The following is a 16,964-nucleotide window of genomic DNA, read 5'->3' as shown; positions in this document are numbered from 1 at the left end:
TTTTAGAACAATAATATCCTAATTAGCCTGTAAACCGACACACAAGAGGAAGAAAAACAGCCTCACACTTGACCACTAACACCCTTTGAACAATGAGTTGGCTACACAGTCTTCAAGTATACAACACCAGGAGAGCCATCAAGTGTATTGCGGCAGGTAGCTTTTCAGTTAAAGTTTTGGGCCAGTAACCGAAAGGTTGTTGGTTCGAATCCCCGCACCGACAAGGTGAAAAATGTGTCAATGTGCCCATGAGCAAGGCACTTAATCCTAACTGCTCCTGTTAATCGCTCTAGATAAATGTTAGTTGCTCTGCTAAATGTATTGTGCCATCATCAATACGGCTTATAAATGAATATGCATAATTATCCCTGAGCCTGTTATATTTTATAGGCCTATTTATTTTCGGTCTCAATAGACAATACAGACAGGTCTCTTTTTTGATGACCCTGGAGTGGATGCTGTGGGGATAATATCTAGGTCAAGGTCAAAGATGAGTACTCCCAGCCAGAGCATGTGAGCCAAGTTGAGCATTTGGAAATCCCGCTCATCGGTGGCACTCCATCTCCTATCCTACGTCTCAAAACTTTTCCTACGTCTCCGCTAAAAACTGCTGCTCCAAATTCGCTCCATTCATTAAAATCACAATTTAACCAAAACCCATCTGTTTTTGTGACTACCTAGATCTACCGTTTGGTTTTGAAGTCCTGAAACCAAACCATATGATTTGAATGAAAAGTATTTCAATAAGGGCACATCATTTCAAATAGGCTACATGTTCTATTAAACAGCATATAAACACTCTAAATAGGTCAGGAGCCAGACAGGGAAAATGTATTATTTAAGCTATATTATTATTTCAACGCTATAGCCTACAAAGAAATACATTGTGAAGAATTTGCAAGTGTGACACAATAGGCTGGTAGGAACATAAAGCGCTCAGCATTTCATTGTATTAAATCATTATAGTCTATATATTTTGCATAGAGTCTGACTTCTAATTAAATACAAATTAAACTAAAAATTACTTAGTGCCTTTGAACTCATTTTTGTAAATCATTTTTAGAAACACCAGTTTGGCCAGTCTGTGGCTTCAGGCTCATGCGATGGTACCTGGAGAGCTGGCCAGCAACTAAGAATATCATTTCCATACTTGCAGAGCAACTGGGGATGCTAAACATCCTTTTGGTCATTCTTGACAGGCTAGGTAGAGATGCAGAGTTGTTTTTATTTATTTTACCAGTCCCCATTGTAGTCAGTGGCCACAAAGTGATCACTGGACACGGTCAACCGCAGCTGTTGAATAACTTCAGGCATCGTATTGACACCATGACTTACGGCATAAGCAGGATGTCAGATGACCTGCAGCCATGCCTGACACAAAGCTCTATCGCAGTCAGGAAAAGAGTGGAAATGTGTCATGTATTTGTATCTGACCGGAACATAATTGCATTTCATTTTGACCAACGTCACTCAGCTACTCGACTACTAACGTTATTCGCCTTACTTTACTTCAGAGATTGCCAACCGCTAGCCTAGCTAGCTACCATCTCTTTGATTACTTAATTTTGTTCTGATTTCCTTTCTTGAAGACCAATAGTAGGACGCTCCTTCGTCCCGCCTCCTGTAATTATTCATTTTAGAACCACGAGGAAAATTATCTACCAGATTACAGACTAAATGTGACTCGTTTCAGGAAACGAGCATATATTGCGTGTCACTACTTTACAGGAGAGCCATTTCAACGTAAAACTTTGTTTTTCATGAAAATGTGTTTTTGGGCAGAAATGCCTTCTGGAACATGTGAACTTTCATGTGCCTTAATAACACACTTGTATGTCATCTGTAAATACGAATACAATTTTGTAAATGATGAGCCTAGTTGGTTTAGCAAAACGGCAACCTTCCCGCTAGCAATGATTGGCTGAGATAATGAGTGGGCTGAACATGGCGAGAGATGTTCGGATTGGTCTGCCACGCTTCTGTCTAATTCAGCTGATCAGTATGTGTAGGTAATCCTGTCGAACGCTGTTTTAAAAATATATATATTGCTTTGTAGAACTGCATAAGTGTTGCTCTCCATTTTCTGGAGGACCGAGTTTTCAAATCAGTGGAATTAGAGTATGATAGCTAAGGAGATGGAGAAAAACACCTGTCTCCGGATTACATCTTCAAACTAAAGGCAACCATGGCATCCGTAGCAGAGAGGGAGAAGTGTCCATCCATGTATATGGGTAAGATAGTCTACCAAGTTACATTTTCAGATATTACACATTTCTAATTTTGTCAAAGTAATTTTAATTTCAAGTTAAAGTGTACTGTTAGCTAGCTAACGTCAGCTGGCTCGCGAGCTAACATTACGTGTAGTAATAGTATTCGTATCTCAGAGCCATTTCCATTGTTAGTTATAGCCTAATGTTAGCTAGCTAACATTGAACCTGGTTGGTTAGCTACTTGCAGATTCATGCAGGGTAGTAACGTCATGAGTTGGGGCTATGGTTCATTGTTTAGCTAGCTAGCTACATGTCTTAAAAGATTCCACTATTCATGTATCCATTTCAATAGAATGTTCATGTCACACTGCGACACGACAGCTGTTGATAGACGTAGCTGGTAAATTCATGCAGAATAAATGACGAATTTGCAAATGCTCAATACCCGTTAAATATGGCCAGTGTCAGTAAACATTGGCAAAAAGCGTAGATTGTTGCCAGCAGCACAGTTGCAGTCACCAACACTCTGGATAACATAAAAACAGGCTAACCAGCTCTGCTAGGGTGAGTAAAATTGTCAGTGAGCTGTTCTCTCATTTGTGTCTGGAAGTAGCTAGCCAACGTTAGCCAGTTAACTTGGGTGCTTGGCTGCTGTTAGGACAGAACGCTCGGATAAACCCTTAAAGAGATAGGTGGGACTAACGCTTAAGAGTGTATGAACTATGCTGAATAGGTGTAGACAAAGAAGAGTTCTCCAGTAGGTACCAACAGCTTCAAAGGCCATTTTCTCAAAAGTGAGGTTACAAGTTTAGCTTTTAGTCTCTACAGTTTTACAATGTAAAAAACACAATTTCAAATTTTGCTACATAAGACCTTTTTCTTTTTTTACATTAAACACATATTTGACAATTCAATGCAGATACACTAATTGTTGTTTATGTAACAGTAAACACACAATTGTTAATGCATTTTAGGTAATTTAACAAATTCAGCATTTTCATATAAAAATACAGAAATCAAAATACTCAAACAAGTGACCTGAAAACTGTCTGGGGTAAAACTTCTGCTTTAACATGACAATACAAGAGAACAGATGAACAGGAATGACAGAGGGTGCTGCGGTCTGCCCAACGCATGACCGGGAGCAAACTGCCTGCCCTCCAGGACACCTACAGCACCCAATGTCACAGGAAGGCCAAAAAGATCATCAAGGACATCAACCACCCGAGCCAAGGCCTGTTCACCCCTCTGTCATCCAGAAGGTGAGGTCAGTACAGGTGTATGAAAACTGGGACTGAGAGACTGAAAAGCAGCTTCTATCCCGCTTAACATTTAGGTACATATAAGTATCTTATATTGGCTGAAAGCTTAAATTATTGTTAATCTAACTGCACTGTCCGATTTACAGTAGCTATTACAGCGAAAACATGCCATGCGATGGATGACAAATCTTCCTCTGATTTGTCATCCAAAGGGTCCAAGCTATAACATGTAGTGTCGTTTTGTTAGATAAAATCCTTCTTTATATCCCAAAAAGTCAATTTAGTTGGCGCCATCGATTTGAGTAATCCACTCATTCAACTTGCAGAGAAAGGAATCTGAAAATCTACCCCTAAACTTTGTTTCAACAAGTCAAAATACATTTCTATTTACTCCTCAGATACCCTAAAATGTAATCAAACTATAATACTTCTTTCCGAAAGAAGTATGTTCAATAGGTGCGTAATGTCTTCATGGAGCACGCAAACACAACTTTCCAAGACTGTGTCCTCCTACTAAAACTGATATTTCTTATTTGTTTTTTAACTTACAAGCCTGAAACCTTGAACAGACTGACACCCTGTGGAAGCCATAGGAATTGCATCCAGGGAGCTAATTTTCAATATGACGTTTCTCTTGCATTTCTAAGAGGATGGTCTCTCAAAAAAAAAGATCTGGTTGGTTTTTCTTTGGATTTTCTCCTACCTTATTTTAACATTTCTACAAACTTCAGTGTTTTTTTCCCAATGGTACCAATTATATGCATATCCTGGCTTCAGAGCCTGAGCTACAGGCAGTTTAATTTGGGCACTTCAGACAGGAAGTGGAGAAAAAGGGGCTTAGCCCTAAGTTAAATAGCCATCACTAGCCATCTACTCAACCCTGCACCTTAGAGGCTGCTGCCCTATATACATAGAATCACTGGCCCCTTTAATAATGCAACACAAGTCACTTTATCAATGTTTACATACTGCTTTACTCATCTCATATGTACAATACCAGTCAAAAGTTTGGACACACCTACTCATTCAAGGGTTTTATTTTTACTATTTTCTACATTGTAGAATAGTGAAGACATCAAAACTATGAAATAACACATATGGAATCATGTACTAAACAAAAAAGTGTAAAACAAATCAAAACGTATTTTAGATTCTTCAAAGTAGCCACCCATTGCCTTGATGACAGGCTTGCACACTCTTGGCAATCTCAACCAGCTTCATCTGGAATGCTTTTCCAACAGTCTTGATGGAGTTCCCACATATGCTGAGCACTTGTTGGCTGCTTTTCCTTCACTCTGCGGTCCAACTCATCCCATTCCATCTCAATTGGGTTGAGGTCGGGTGATTGTGGAGGCCAGGTCATCTGATGCAGCACTCCATCACGGTCAAGTAGCCCTTACACAGCCTGGAGGTGTGTGTTGGGTCATTGTCATGTTGAACAACAAATTAATTTCCCACTAAGCACATACCAGATGGGATGACGTATCACTGCAGAATGCTGTGGTAGCCATGCTGGCTAAGTATGCCTTGAATTCTAATCAAATCACAGACAGTGTCACTAGCAAAGCACCCCCACACCACACCATCATGCTTCTTACATTTTACATTTACATTTTAGTCATTTAGCAGATGCTCTTATCCAGAGCAACTTACATTAGTGAATGCATACATTTTCATATGTTTTTTTTTTTGTACTGGCCCCCCATGGGAATCGAACCCACAACTCTGGTGTTGCACACACCATGCTCTACCAATTGAGCCACAGGGAACCAGACATGCAGAGATCTGTTCGCCTACTCTGCGTCTCACAAAGACACAGCGGTTGGAACCAAAAATCTTACATTTGGACTCATCAGACCTAAGGACAGATTTCCACCAGTCTAATGTCCATTGCTCATGTTTCTTGGCCCAAGCAAGTCTCTTCTTCTTATTGGTGTCCTTTAGTAGTGGTTTCTTTGCAGCAATTTGACCATGAAGGCCTGATTCACGCAGTCTCCTCGGAACAGTTGATGTTGAGATGTGTCTTACGCGGATTGGAACAGGGGAACCCAAGAGCAGTCTCAGACGAGGGATGAAGTAACCAAGGTATTTATTGAAACACGGGGAGATGGAGTGCAGGTCAGGGGAAGCTCGGGCAGGTTACTGGAAACCAGGTATGGAGGCTGAGGCTGGAGCGAGAGGGGTTGAGACAGGGTAAGCAGGTCTGGAGGGGAATCAAAGAGAGTAGTAGAGTGTGGAATCCAGGACAGAGTAGCAGGATGACGAGACGTGGGACTGGAAACAGGGACCAGAGTGGGCAGAACTGTAGCAGAGAGGAAAACAGCATCAGGCAAGGAAAACAGGCACAACAGGATAACAGGATCTGAATAGTAACAAACGGCTAGAAACATACACTGACTGAGCAGAGATTACGAAGTGGCAGGGCTAAGTATTTGTAGAGGTCTTGATTATGGAAGAGTTTGCAGCTGGTGGGGATCTGCTCTGACTCCAGCACACCTGTCTCCGCCCACACAGAGAGAGGGAGAGAATACTGGCCAGGTCAAGGAGACACAGGATGAGCAGTAGGGGGCGTTGCAGGAGCAATGTGTCTGTAACTTGAACTCTGTGAAGCATTTATTTGGGCTGCAATTTCTGAGGTGCATTAACTCTAATGAACTTATCCTCCGCAGCAGAGGTAATTCTGGGTCTTCCTTTCCAGTGGCGGTCCTCATGAGAGCCAGTTTCATCATAGCGTTTGATGGTTTTTGCGACTGCACTTGAAGACACAGACACAACACAATTGATTGGCTCAAATGCATTAAGAAGGAAATTAATTCCACAAATTAACTTTCAACTAGGCACAGCTGTTAATTGAAATGCATTCCAGGTGACTACCTCATGAAGCTGGTTGAGAGAATGCCAAGAGTGTGCAAAGTTGTCATCAAGGAAAAGGGTGGCTATTTGAAGAACTCAAATATAAAATATATTTAGATTTGTTTAAAACTTTTTAGGTTACTATTGATTCCACATGTGTTATTTCATAGTTTTGATGTCTTCACTATTATTTTAAGTTTCAAGGTGTTTGTAATTGTTGTTTGTCTTTATGTATGAATTTCAATGGGTGTGTTTTGGGTGTATATGGTACAAGTGTGAGCTTTTGACACTGTGCCGGCAACTTCAGTGTGTGTATTTGTGTGTTTGTGCACGTGTGTGAGAGAACATGCTGATCAATAAGAATAAGTCAGCAGCATCTCTGAGGAAATGTCTTTATACTTTATCTGGTGAGGACTAGAGATCGTTACAGCCTTCTAATCAATCTCCATCACACTGCAGTTCACTCAGAATCACTGAGAGTTATTGATCTAGCGATGCACTGAAAAGTCCACAAATGGAGGGTCAGAAAATGGTAAATGATTGAAGTGTGTGTCCAAGATGTCAAATAATTGGTCTTGGATCGGAATTGTCTTGGAAAGTGATTGGTATAGAAAACTTCTCATGTTTTATCTGATGACATGTATCAATGATATGATAGTATTTCATAATGAGTTATAGTGACGGTAGTGCACCAGACAACGTGAAATCATATTGTGTAAAAACAAATCTTAATTATTGTTGTAATAAATAGCTTCTTACTCAAAAGAGTGAAGGAATGAATATCCCTCTGTGATCCCATCTCAGATCTTCAAGGTTACCGATGATATCCTCCCCTTGGAATATGTGGCGTTGTGGCTTCTCTGTTTAGCTTCAGTAATAAGCTCTGATTCTTCTGAGGTTTCTCCCGCCACAGAGGGGATGATTCCAGACATCCGCGTAATAACTTCTCAATTTGTTCAATTTTCAATTAACAGGCAGCTATTGCGAGGCGGCGAGATTAAACAAGGAAGAGAGGGAAGGGAAAAATGAAAACAACAGGATGTTTCTTGTCGTAGTCTTTGATCTGGGTTTTGCTTGACAACACAAAGGATTAAAAGACTTACAAATGGAGAGAGATGGAGTCCCCCTTTAAGCTGCTTTAGCCCAGCTAGCAGATCCACTGAGTTCTGTTCTCTACTCACGGCTCTCATTTAGAATGGAAAGCACACGTGCCTGTCACTTAGAGTCTGTCAGCTCTCCTTCCTCTCTCTTTTCTCCTCAAATTATATTTCAAACTCCCTTATCATCTCACACCTTGTCATGCCAGGACTAATGAAGCGTTAGCAGGAGCACACACACACACATGCACAAGCACACACACGCACAATCGCAGACGACATACATATGAACACACACAAAAGCATACTCAGGCATACACACCATTCTCACACACACACTTGCGCACACACACACATTCACACACCCAGTGCCTAGCGTACACACAAATCAAGAAGAGTAGTATCTGCCATTTTTAATCCTGTTTGACAGTGTCTGTGAGGGGGATCTATCATTGTTTGTTGTCAGCTGAGATACTGAGATAATGGATGGATTTAATGGCTTGATTTAGGCCTCAGCCTGACTGGCTGGCTAGCTTCTGACTGACTAACTGGCTGGCTTGCTGGCTTCTGACTGAATGACTGACTGACCTGACTTGTTGGCTACACTCTTAGATATAAGGTTACGGTATTCTGCCCTGGGGTACAAAAAGATCAGAATACATATAATGTATCTTCAGATGGTACTGTTCGATACATTTTAGGGTACATGTGTGGATAAAGAGTATAACAGTACATTTCTGTCCCCAATATTTTGAATATGAAAAGGTGATCCACTGAGTTCTGTCAGCTCGTGCTGCTGCTCCAGTTCCAACTGTTCTGCCCGCAGCTATGGAACCCTGACCTGTTCACCGGACGTGCTACCTGTCCCAGACCTGCTGTTTTTAACTCTCTAGAGACAGCAGGAGCGGTAGAGATACTCTCAAAGATCGGCTATGAAAAATCCAACTGACACTTACTCTTGTGTTATTGACTTGTTGCACCCTCGACAACTACTATGATTATTATTATTTGACCATGCTGGTCATTTATGAACATTTGAACATCTAGGCCATGTGCTGTTATAATCTCCACCCGGCACAGCCAGAAGAGGACTGGCCACCCCTCATAGCCTGGTTCCTCTCTAGGTTTCTTCCTAGGGTTTGGCCTTTCTAGGGAGTTTTTCCTAGCCACCGTGCTTCTACACCTGCATTGCTTGCTGTTTGGGGTTTTAGGCTGGGTTTCTGTACAGCACTTTGAGATATCAGCTGATGTAAGAAGGGCTATATAAATACATTTGATTTGATTTGATAAAAAAGAAGAAACCCGCTCACTGCTCTTGATAGTATCACTGTTCTTTAATAAGCCTTACGTATCAGCGTCAAGGCCTTCGTCAGAGCTTTGACGAAGGCGTTGAAGCCGATACGTCAAGCTTATTAAAGAGCAGTGATACTATCAAGAGCAGTGAGCGGGTTTCTTCTTTTTTCTCATCTTATTCAACTGTTACCATGCACCTGCAAAAAAAGATAGCTCAGATGTGCGAGTGCCTTTTGAATTTTTAATATAAAAAGGTAGTCATCACACTCTCACATTCAATGTACAGTGAAGGTACACTTCTGTTTCCCAAGGTACAAACGTAGTTTGTGTACCCTCAACTCTTGATGGTACTGATCTGTACCTTTGCTTAGCAGAAAAGCAATGTATTGAAGAAATGTAGGTTTACCATGTTGAGAAATAAGGTGATGAAAGAAATCAGACAGGCCAAGGAAAACCTTTTTTATTAACATAATTGGTGAGGCAAAGGGAAATTCTAAATTGATCTGGGAGAATCTAAAAAAAATGTATAGGGAAAGACCATAGTAACACTGCAAAAAGACTAGAAATCATGGTGAATAACAATCTAACACAGGATGCAGTCGAAATAGCAATAGCCTTCAATTCCTACTTTATTGACTCTGTCAGGGTACTGACACAGAACCCCTCCACTGGTTTCTTGGGCTCAGTGCTAGTGAGTGACGCTCAACCTGTCTTCATTATAAGGGAGGTTTCTGAGTCAAAGGTGAACAAGGTGATTAGCTCACTAAAGAACTCTATATCCAAAGATTTGTTTGGGCTGGACTCTACCTTTCTTAAAAACTACAAAGAGTCACTCATTGGCCCCATTACTAAGGTCACCAACACATCTATTGGTCTGGGGGTGTTTCCAAGGGTATGGAAGTCGGCCATAACAACGGTCATCTTTAAATCGAGCGACCCTGCTGACGTGAGTAACTTCAGGCCCATTAGTATACTACCTGTGGTGTCGAAGGTTGTTGAAAAGTGTGTAGCAGAACAACTGATTGCCCACCTCAACAACAGTCCCTTCACATTACACTCCATGCAGTTTGGCTTCATAGCGAAACACTCCACAGAAACGGCCAACTGCTTTCTTCTGGAAAATGTGAAGTCCAAGATGGACAAAGGGGGCGTTGTTGTGGCTGTGTTTCTGGACCTAAGGAAGGCTTTTGATACTGTAAACCATGAGATTCTCATCACAAAATTGTCCAAGTTCAACTTTTCCCCCAATGCCTTGAGATGGATGAAATCATACCTTATAGGCAGAACTCAGTGTGTCAGAGTGAGCAATGAGCTGTCGCCCACTCTTAGCTATGATGTGGGCGTGCCCCAAGGGTCAATACTGGGGCCCCTCCTGTTCAGCCTGTACATTAATGATCTGCCTTCTGTCTGTACTGGGTCTGAAGTTCAAATGTATGCAGATGATACAGTGATATATGTGATTGCAAAGAGCAAACAACAAGCTGCACAAGAACTCACTACTGTAATGGTCCAGGTTACAAAGTGGCTCAGTGACTCGTGTTTGCATCTCAATGTAAAAAAACAGTTTGCATGTTCTTCACAAAGAGGGCAACAGATGCTACTGAGCCAGATGTCTATGTGTCAGGGGAGAAGCTCCAGGTGGTATCTGATTTTAAGTACCTTGGCATCATACTTGATTCCAACCTCTCTTTTAAAAAGCATGTGAAAAAGGTAATTCAAATATCCAAATTCAACCTAGCTAATTTCCGTTTTATACAAAATTGTTTGACTACAGAGGTAGCAAAACTGTACTTCAAATCTATGATACTCCCCCACTTAACATACTGCTTGACTAGTTGGGCCCAAGCTTGTTGTACAACATTAAAACCTATTCAGTCTGTCTTCAAATAGGCTCTCAAAGTGCTTGATAGGAAGCCCAATAGCCATCATCACTGTTACATCCTCAGAAAGCATGAGCTCCTGAGTTGGGAAAATCTTGTGCAATACACCGACGCATGTCTTGTATTCAAGATCCTAAATGGCCTGGCTCCCCCTCCACTCAGTATTTTTGTTAAACAGAAAACCCAAACATATGGCAACAGATCCACAAGGTCTGCCATGAGAGGTGACTGTACAGTTCCCTTAAGGAAAAGCACCTTTAGTAAATCCGCTTTCTCTGTGAGAGCTTCCCATGTCTGGAATACACTTCCATCAGACACACATAACTGCACCACATATCACACTTTCACAAAATGCATGAAGACATGGCTTAATAAATCCTCTACGGGCTACGGGGGCAGTATTGAGAATTTTGGAAAAAATATGTGCCCATTTTTAACTGCCACCTACACCAACTCAGAAGCTAGGATATGCATATTATTACCAGATTTGGATAGAAAACACTCTGAATTTTCAAACTGTTTGAATGGTGTCTGTAAGTATAACACAACTCATATGGCAGGCAAAAACCTGAGAAAACCTGAGAGAAAAAAAGAATTTTGTGGCTGTACTATTTTTTTGGAGTCATTGTTTTATAGATACCACAGTGAGAAAGGATTCATTTCGCAACTCCAACGGCTTCCACTAGATGTCAGCGATCTTTATAAAGTTGTTTGAAGCTTCTATGATGAACAGAGAGCAAATAAGAATGCAGTGAAGTTGACGTCCCTGGGATGTCGTCACTTCCATTATTGCCTGCACCTGCGCAATCATGAGACACGAGACATTTTTAAAAACACAGGTGAGGTCGGGTTGAAACATTACTGATGTTTCACGTTAAAAATGGCTCTAAAGATTGATGCTAAACAACATTTGACATGTTTGAACGAACGTAAATAGATTATTTTTGTAACTTTTGTAACTTTTCGCCGTGACTTCACACCCCCCCCCGCGCTACTTTTTAGTAGCCACCGAAGCGCTAACAACATGGAACAACTTGGAGTTATTTGGACATCAATTATGAACTTTGTCAAAACAAACCACATTTGTTGTGGACCTGGGATTCCTGGAAGTGCCAATGGATGAAGATAATCAAAGGTAATGGATTATTGACAATAGTATTATTGATATTACATGGTTACAAGATGATGCTAACATGTTTAGCCTACCCTATTGTTCTTAGCACAGCACCCGGTTTATTGCAACTTGTGATTTCCCAGTAAAGTTATTTTGAAATCTGGCAAGACAGTAGCATTTACGAAATGTTAAACTATAATTATTTGAATGACAATATTATAATTTACCAATGTTTTCGAATAGTAATTTTGAAAATTGTAACGTTGTTCACCGGAAGCATTTCAGAGAAGAAAAAAATCTGAATTTCACCGCTACTGTAAAATGCGGTTTTTGGCTATAAATATGAACTTGATGGAACAAAAAATGCATGTATTGTATAACATAATGTCCTAGGAGTGTCATCTGATGGAGATTGTCAAAGGTTGGTGCATAATTTTAGCTGGTTTCTGCTTTTGGTGACGCCTGACCTTGAATTGAAAATGGATGTTTGTACTTTTGTGGCTATGTACTGTTCTAACATAATCTAACTTTATGCTTTTGCCGTAAAGCCTCTTTGAAAATTGAACAATGTGGTTAGATTAAGGAGATATTTATCTTTTAAATGGTGTAAAATAGTTGATTGTTTGAGAAATTGAAATTATTAGATTTTTGATGTTTTGAATTTCCAGCCTTGCTAGCAATCCCGTCTCAGGGTTCATTGCTAACCCGTGGCCTCAACAGGTTTTAAGGTCAATCAGATTTGTGAACATAATCCCTAGCTGTGTATTGCCGTTTTCCATGTTGTCTGTTGTCTGTAGCTTGTGAGGTGTGGAAACACTGTTGCTTTTATGTATTTTGTCTTGTTGTTTTTTGTTCTATGTTGCTCTGTCTGTATGCTACATCTTGCTTGTCCTATGTTGCTCTGTCTGTATGCTATGTCTTGCTTGTCCTATGTTGCTCTGCGTGTGCTCACTGCTCAATGATTGTCTATATTGTAATTGTTTTTAATAACCTGCCCAGGGACTGCGGTTGAAAATCAGTTGGCTGGCTAAAACTGGCACTTTTACTGAAACGTTGATTAATGTGCACTGTCCCTGTAAAAATAAAATAAACTCAAACTCAATGTACATACTTGTACCCACCATAAGGTACAATGATGAATTTAAAAATAACTAATGGCTTTGTCACTGGGGTGGTACACTAAAAGGCACATTTGTACCATAATCATTATCACATTTCCCAGCATGCTCTACTTCCGGGAGATTTTTTAAAATTGTTTTTAATATCTGTATATCTGTACATGTTTTTGCATGTAAATTGATTGATTGATTAAATCTCATGCTACACAAAGATAAATAGCATACATTTTTCTAAAGTAATCTAATCAGTTGGTAATACATTTTTTTACATCCGTTACTGAAATGGTTGTTTCAGTTTATAAAATGGCTTAGGTAGTCTTTTCACAATGTTCCTAACCTTGGCTGTCATTCTGAATGCTGGTTAAAAAAAGACAACTGTTGGATATCCTAATTCTTCCTGGATTCCAATAGAAAGTACACATCACTTTGCAAGTCAGCATAATGTGACTTGCAGGTAGGGTTACTAAATTCTGGTAAATTTCCCAGGTTTTCCAGAAATCTCAGTTGGAAGATTCCTGGACACAGCTGGGAATAAGCAGGAAAGTTATGGGAATGTTAACAACATTTTGCAACCCTACTTGCAGGCCTCATGTGGCCTGTAAACCACGAGGTTCAGGCCACTCTATTAGGGTAAAATTAGGCCTCAAAATAAGGCCTTATGACTGGGTTACCCAATGGGGTTTTATTTCACCATCTGGCAGTCTGACAGACAAATCTGGGTTTGGCAGATGCCAGGAGAACGCTACCTGCCCTAATGCATAGGGCCAACTGTAAAGTTTGCGGGAGGAGGAATGGGACTGTTTCTCATGGTTTGGGCTAGGCCCATTAGTTCCAGTGAAGGGAAATGTTAATGCTACAGCATACATTGACATTCTAGAGGATTCTGTGCTTCCAACTTTGTGGCAACAGTTTAGGAAAGGCCCTTTCCTGTTTCAGCATGACAATGCCCCCATGCTCAAAGTGAGGTCCATACAGAAATGGTTTGTCGAGATTGATGTGGAAGAACTTAACTGGCCTGCACGTTGTCCTGACCTCAACTCCATCGAACACCTTTGGGATGAATTGGAACGCAGACTGCGAGCCAGGCCTAATCGCTCAACATCAGTGCTCGGCCTCACTAATGAAGTCCCCGCAACAATGTTCCAACATCTAGTGGAAAACCTTCCCAGAAGACTGGAGGCTGTTATACCAGCTAAGAGGGGACCAACTGCATATTAATGCCCTTGATTTTGGAATGAGATGTTCGACTTGCAGGTGTCCCCATACTTTTGGTAACGTGGTGTATATGTTTGGCCTTCTTGCGTTCAATTTGCAGTCTACAAATTATTTGTAATTATGTTCCAGCCCCCTGACCATCCGCTGAAGAAAAAAATAGTCCAGCGGCTGAATCTAGTTGATGATCCCCTCATTATGAGATACCTAATATATTGTCATAAGAGTTTAATTGTTGTGAAAACATTCGCTTAGGAACTCACTTGGTGAAGGTCACAGAACTGAAAATGAAGGAATTCAACAACCATGTCTCTGTCACTACAGTCATGGGTGGCAACTCTAGTGCTAGCTTCCCTACACTGGCTTCCTGTTAAGGCAAGGGCTGATTTCAAGGTTTTACTGCTAACCTACAAAGCATTACATGGGCTTGCTCCTACCTATCTTTCCGATTTGGTCCTGCCGTACATACCTACACGTACGCTACGGTCACAAGACGCAGGCCTCCTAATTGTCCCTAGAATTTCTAAGCAAACGGCTGGAGGTAGGGCTTTCTCCTATAGAGCTCCATTTTTATGGAATGGTCTGCCTACCCATGTGAGAGACGCAGACTCAGTCTCAACCTTTAAGTCTTTACTGAAGACTTATCTCTTCAGTAGGTCCTATGATTAAGTGTAGTCTGGCCCAGGAGTGTGAAGGTGAACGGAAAGGCTGGAGCAACGAACCGCCCTTGCTGTCTCTGCCTTGTCGGTTCCCCTCTTCCCACTGGGATTCTCTGCCTCTAACCCTTTTACAGGGGCTGAGTCACTGACTTACTGGTGTTCTTCCATGTCGTCCATGGGAGGGGTGCGTCACTTGAGTAGGTTGAGCCACTGACGTGGTCTTCCTGTCTGGGTTGGCGCCCCCCCCTTGGGTTGTGCCGTGGCGGACATCTTTGTGGGCTATACTCGGCCTTGTCTTCGGACGGTAAGTTGGTGGTTGTAGATATCCCTCTAGTGGTGTGGGGGCTGTGCTTTGGCAAAGTGGGTGGGGTTATATCCGGCCTGTTTGGCCCTGTCCGGGGGTATCATCGGATGGGGCCACAGTGTCTTCTGATCCCTCCTGTCTCAGCCTCCAGTATTTATGCTGCAGTAGTTTATGTGTCGGGGGGCTAGGGTCAGTCTGTTACATCTGGAGTATTCTCTTGTCTTATCCGGTGTCCTGTGTGAATGTAAATATGCTCTCTCTAATTCTCTTTCTTTCTTTCTTTCTCTCGGAGGACCTGAGCCCTAGGACTACCTGGCATGATGACTCCTTGCTGTCCCCAGTCCACCTGGCCATGCTGCTGCTCCAGTTTCAACTGTTCTGCCTGCGGCTACGGAACCCTGACCTGTTCACCGGACGTGCTTGTTGCACCCTCGACAATTACTATGATTATTATTATTTGACCATGCTGGTCATTTACGAACATTTTAACATCTTGACTATGTTCTGTTATAATATCCACCCGGCACAGCCAGAAGAGGACTGGCCACCCCTCATAGCCTGGTTCCTCTCTAGGTTTCTTCCTAGGTTTTTGGCCTTTCTCAGGAGTTTTTCCTAGGGAGTTTTTCCCAGCCACCGTGCTTCTTTCACATGCATTGCTTGCTGTTTGGGGTTTTAGGCTGGGTTTCTGTACAGCACTTTGAGATTTCAGCTGATGTACGAAGGGCTATATAAATAAATTTGATTTGATTTGATTTGAACTCTACAATTCACTCAAAAAAGCAAGGCACACTGGTAAATTATAGTGGAGGTGTGTTTTAGTGGGTACGTGGTTTTCAGCTAGTTATTTTGGCCACCAGTGAGTGGAAGTGTTGTACCAGTTTAAGTGGTCTATGGTAGAGGTACATTTTCCTTTTCTAAAAGCATGCTTTTGTGCCTGCGGAATACATGTAAGAAAGGTCGTTTCTGAGGTATGAACTGGGGTACAATTATGTACATATAAGTAGTGATGGGGAAACAAAGTTTACTGAAGCGTTGAGGTTTTCCAGCCAATTGTGTCAAAAGTAGGTTCAATACTCAAGGCTTTGATCACCACAATGTACACTAGTGGCACCTGACCTGCTGGTCAAAAGAATTTAGCCAAATTATTATAGATGATGTCCCACACACCGTAGCGGGTGCATAGCGTGGTTGTTTGACGAAGCGAAGTTCCGTACATCATTGATCACATGCTTCTGATAAAGTGATAACGGCAATCAGCACACTGCTTCGAAGTAAACTGCTTAGCGATTTAGACGCATGCCTTGGCGCTCCGGTATCAAACATAACATCACTACCTATAACTAAAGGTACAAAGAACGTACCTTACAGGGCCCCACCCCAGTGACAGGCGTTTGTACTCCTTTAGGAACAAATCTAAACCTTTTTTTCTGAGAGTGTAGATTCTGACTGGCTGGTTGAGTGAGTGAACAAGGGAGCGTTTACCTCAAGATAGTGGAGGAGGGAGATGCTGACTGACTGGCTGGCCAACTGTCTGAGTCTACTAGGGAGGGTTTACTTCGAGGTAATCGGGGGAAAATGCACTTACTCTCCAGCTTCTCCAGAGTAAAGTTCATCCATCACTCCAGTCCAGTGTCACGTTAGTGTCTCTCTAAAGGCCATTGTCATGCTTTATTACATGACAAATGAATGGGAAGTGAGTGTTTTCTTCTTCTCTTCCCTTACCTTACTCAACCGCCGGTAACACATTTACCTAAACAACAAGCATATCCATGGGGAAACAATTCAGGGGAGAATAATGCACCAAATTGCATTGCATAAGTATTCAGACCCTTTTCTATGAGAATCGAAATTGAGCTCAGGTGCATCCTGTTTCCGTTGAACATCCTTGAGATATTTCTACAACTTGACTGGAGTCCACCTGTGGTAAATTCAATTGATTGGTAAATTCAATTGATTGGACAT

This window comes from Salmo trutta, chromosome 12, assembly GCF_901001165.1.
Source record: "Salmo trutta chromosome 12, fSalTru1.1, whole genome shotgun sequence".
Lineage (NCBI taxonomy): Eukaryota > Metazoa > Chordata > Actinopteri > Salmoniformes > Salmonidae > Salmo > Salmo trutta.
The sequence above is the reverse complement of the archived record's forward strand: the minus strand, read 5'-3'. Positions refer to the sequence as shown.